At 37.7% G+C, this 4875-nt stretch overlaps 1 non-coding gene across 1 annotated transcript; it reads right to left on the reverse strand.

The window, feature by feature from the left end:
- Positions 1–4477: 4477 nt before the first annotated feature.
- Positions 4478–4552, reverse strand: Trnas-cga (transfer RNA serine (anticodon CGA)). The gene has a single exon. It is a non-coding gene; the product is annotated as a tRNA-Ser (tRNA).
- Between the last annotated feature and the right edge of the window lie 323 nt (positions 4553–4875).

Below are 4875 nucleotides of genomic sequence, written 5' to 3' on the forward strand. Positions count from 1 at the left end.
GTTCAGATATCGTATACGTGACAATCTCTCCCCAATCTCACGATAATACCAAACGAGTTGTCCACCTTTGAACTTTTCCGGCGTGCTGGGTGAAACTCAGCTGGTAGGGATCCAGAACAGGCCAAGAGTACTCAAGCAGTGGATGAAAGGTGTAGTGCATGCAGTCTTTTTAGTAGCCCTCTAGCAATAAAACACAGTCTTGGGTTCGCCTTCCCCATAACTTGTTCTGTGTGATTTTTCTAATTTAAGTTGTTCGTTATTGAAATAGCTAGGTACGCAGTTGAATGAACGATCTTCAAATCTGGATTATTTATCGTGTAACCCAAATTCAACGGCTTCTTTCTAGCGCTTACGTGGAATACATCATACTTCTTATTGTTCGGTGTGAGCTGCTAGTTTTCGAACCATACAGGTATCTTGTCTGAATCATTTAGTAAACTGCATTGATCTTCCGATAACTTTATTAGAGGTAAATGAGAGCATCAGCAGCAAACAATCAGAAACGGTTGTGCACATTGTCTACCAAACCGTATATTCCATCAGACACGGAAGAAGACCTGTAACACTTGGTTGGAGAACGCTGTATATCATTTCTGTTTCGCTCAACGACTGTCGACAAGTATTACGAACTGTGACATTTCTGGCAGGAAATACCGAATCTTCTCCCACATCTGACACGATATTTCACAGGGTCGAAAGTTCGAAATGTGATTAGGAGCACCTTGTGAAGGGCGGTGTCAAAAGCCTTCTAGAAATCTGAACGAAATCTAGACATGCGGAATCAACTTGAGATCCCCTATCGATAACAGCCATTACTTCGTGTGAATAAGGGGATTATTGTGTTTCAATGTTCGAGCACAACATATGTACCAAAATCTTATTGCAAATTGATGTCAGAGATATGGATCTGTTATTCAGTGGACTACTTCCGTTTTCTTTCTTGTGTATTGGTGTGGTCAGTGCAACTTTCCAGTCCTCACATACGGATCTTTCGTTTAGAGAGCGGTTGTATACATTTTTTTAAACACGGTGCTATTTCACTAGTGTATACCGAAAGGAACCTAACTGATAAACATTCTGAATGGGAAGACTTCTCTTTATTTAGTGATTTAAGTTGGTTCGCTACAATGTGGGTATGTTATTAGTTCCTCGTGTTCTTGGCTCAAATTCTGGAATATTATCTGTATCAATTCTAGTGAAGAAATTGGGGAAAACCGTGTTTAGTAACTACGCTTTAATGGGGCTGTCCTCGGTAATATTAGCTATTCTGTGGAAGAGTGAAGATATTGTTTGTGTGCTGCTGCTGGTGTAGTTTACACACGAGCAGAATCGCTTTGAATTTTCTGCCAGATTTCGAGACAGAGTTTCTTTATACATAGTACAACAAGCATCTCGCAGTGACGTACGTGCTAGATTTCTAGCTTCTGTAAAACATCGTCAATCTTGGAAATTTGTGTTCTTTAACATCTGGATTGCATTTTTCGTTGCTTCTCTAACAGTGTTCTGACCTCATTTGAGCGGGACATCGGAAAGTTACGTTTGATGAATATTTAGAGTAAAATGCGGTATGGATAGTTAATGTGAGTAGAAGTAATCTAATGACCACGCAATAAATTAACACGACAATTTTTTGGGTATGTTTTCTGTTTGTCGGTGTACAAGCCGTCAATATGACGTGTACTCACGCGTTATCAACGATTTTCAGTTTGCGTGTACACGTCAATTAGCGTAGCTGAAATGCTGTGAAGCCCCCAACCTTATAGGGAAAGAGTGTCAGAATTCACCAGTAAGTTAATTGCTATGTAAAATAACACACAAAATTCCTAATAATAAATATGAAGCATTTACCGATGAGCTTCACGTATTATTCTAGTGTTTTTTAACTTCTTCAAAACTTGCGAAAGTATTTTTCTCGCTATGAGCAACGAAAACGCGATTTCAAAGTGATTCCTGTCCAAGAAATTGACCTTTCAAACGACTCTGGCGGGGAAAACATTTGCCAGTCAGCCGTGGGCAGGCGATATCATTTGAGGGTCAGTCATGACCAGGGCCTTGTTTGGGATCGATAAGGTCCTAGTCTGTCAAAAAGTAATTTTTTATATTCTTTCATGTTAGCTTCATGCTAGCTGTGGACCACGTAAACATAATTATTTGTTTCATTTGTTCTTGCTTTTGCTACGAAACTCCTTATTATAAATAAAAAAATTAGCTCCTTTCTTTTGATGTGGCAACTTGATCCTCTTCAGTTTTTTTTTTTTCACTTTCCTGAGAAACTCTTCATTTATTTGACATATAGACTGAATTTGTCTTTGTTCAGTAGAGTCTCCAGTTCAAACTACAGTTCTTTTAAGTACTTTTTGTATTGCCTCCACATCTATTTCCTTTGTTAGTTTTGGGAGAACGTGTAGATCTGTTTCGTTAATCGGTCTTCCTTCAGACTCCCTAGAAGTCCATAGTGACTTTACATAATTTCATATGTTACGTTAAGCTTGAGTGAGTATATATCCTTATTATATCTCAAGACCAAATTTCCATCTTTGTTCACAATTGGACCTAATATTTTTCGTGAGATTCCTGTTTCTTTCTTTTCCAAACCTTCGGAAACCATTTCACATCCATATAAAAGTAGTGTTGCATAACCATAGAGGACTTTTAGTTTTACAGCTGTATTACAATGTCTTAGTTTAACATTTTAGAAAAACTTTTGTACTGTACAGATTTCTCACTCTCATGTACCCTCTTTTAAGATTTTCAGTTCAATTTTTTGTTTCTGATTTTAACTTTTTACGTTTACATTACCCAGTCACTTAAAGTTTTACATAACCTTGATGTTGTATTCCTTTTTTTTTTTTTAAATTCTTGATGAGTCTCTTGCTGTGATCATATATTCTGTCTTTTCAAAAGATATTTGCAGACCTGTCCTTCCAACTGCCTCATTCGTAAGTTCTCGTTTTTTTCTTTGTATTCTCTAAGGTTACATCTATAATTACGCGATCTGTGAAGACTAAAGCATTAATTTTTTCCTTCGATCTACACAGCTTTATGAAATTACTCACTTTTGTTCTTCTTCCTCCATTTTTCATTCTCCTATAACTCTTTCCAGCACACAATTCACAACTGACTGACTTTGGTGACAGTCTTTTTTCTGACTCCTGACATTATTTGGAGGTGATTACAAGTTCTGACAAGAAATTTATCTTTAGTTACTATGTTTGTAAGAGTCTGTTTAGTTATTTCCAAAGTTTTCCTGTCTGTAGCTAATTTCTTCATGATTTTATGAACAGAGTCTCTCTCTGTCGAATCATAAGCCTTTTTAAAATCATCAAATGTTAATACTACGTTAAATTTTCAACTTCTTATATGTTTGAGGTTTAATCATTATTTAATGTAATGTCTTGTTACCTCTTTTCGTTAAGTGTATTAACTAACGCAACCTTCATGATTCCTGGAATTGTTTCTGTGTCTCAAATTTTATATGGTTCCATCTTTTATAACTGACTCCCAGATTCCACTATCTCTTAGAATTTCTGATGTGAGGTGATATTCACCTGGTGATTGTAGAGTTTCAATTGGTTGACGTAACTTAATCGTGTTTGACGGATATGAAGTTTCATTTGGACTATTATGATGGAAACGCAGTAGTAGGGTCAGTTTTCCACAGTTCAGTGGCTTTTCGAAACATGCTGCCAATAGCTTACGATTTTGTTCATTGTTAAGGGCAATTTCTCCATTTTCTTGCCTGAAACGTACTGATTGCGCAGCTTACCTAGACATATAGTTCTTGAACTGTAGTCTCTTGTGTTATATATTTTGTGTGTTCTTCTATAGTTTCAAGTTTCTCTCTTTCGAAGTACCTCTTTTGTGTCCTAACAACTAGCAGATTTACCAATTGCTGACGTGGAAATTCGATCCTGCTTTTAGATTAACTTCAGTTTTTAAAATAACCTTTTTATACTACTGCTATGACCAGAATTGACAGGCATATTCTCAGAACGATCTCGATATTAAAAAAGAACAGTATTTATAGTTTTATGGATTCTGGTATGGATTAAACGGAGATAATGAAAAATCGGACCGTTTCAAAGTGCCAAAATTCCGTTAACCATTGGTTTAAAGAGTATTACGTATATTTGGATTTGAAATGCATGGGGTGTGACCTAGTACTCCTGGAAATTTGGTGCGAGACAGACTTATTTCGCATCAACTGCCAACTCAAAAATTCAGTCGAATAAACCCACAGAAAACAACTACGTCTACAACTCTTACGATTACGACGGGGCAAGAATTCAGTATTAAAAGAAATATTTTATTTATGGAATTCCAACAAGACATTGGCAATAGCATTACCTGCTGTGTTCAATCTCATATTTTGCCAGTGCAGGTGGTTCGGAAAAATAAAGAAAAAGATCCAGAATGAGATTTTCACTCTGCAGCGGAGTGTGCGCTGATATGAAACTTCCTGGCAGATTAAAACTGTCTGCCCGACCGAGACTCGAACTCGGGACCTTTGCCTTTCGCGGGCAAGTGCTCTACCAACTGAGCTACCGAAGCACGACTCAGGCCCGGTACTCACAGCTTTACTTCTGCCAGTACCTCCTCTCCTACCTTCCAAACTTTACAGAAGCTCTCCTGCGAGCTTCGAGTTCGAGTCTCGGTCGGGCACATAGTTTTAATCTGCCAGGAAGTTTCAAAGAAAAAGATGTTTCAGTTATTTATCTTAAAACTGAGTACACAGTGTCGCCCGGGTGTGTATATACTTCAGTTCGAGTAACAAAGTTCTTTCTTTCCCTCTGTCTGTCCACCGATTCCACCCCATACTCTCTGTCCATGTTCTCCCACTCCTTTCTCTATCCCTCTGCTACACTCTGCTGTCTT

The sequence above is a fragment of the Schistocerca serialis genome, chromosome 6, assembly GCF_023864345.2.
Source record: "Schistocerca serialis cubense isolate TAMUIC-IGC-003099 chromosome 6, iqSchSeri2.2, whole genome shotgun sequence".
Taxonomy (NCBI): Eukaryota; Metazoa; Arthropoda; class Insecta; order Orthoptera; family Acrididae; genus Schistocerca; species Schistocerca serialis.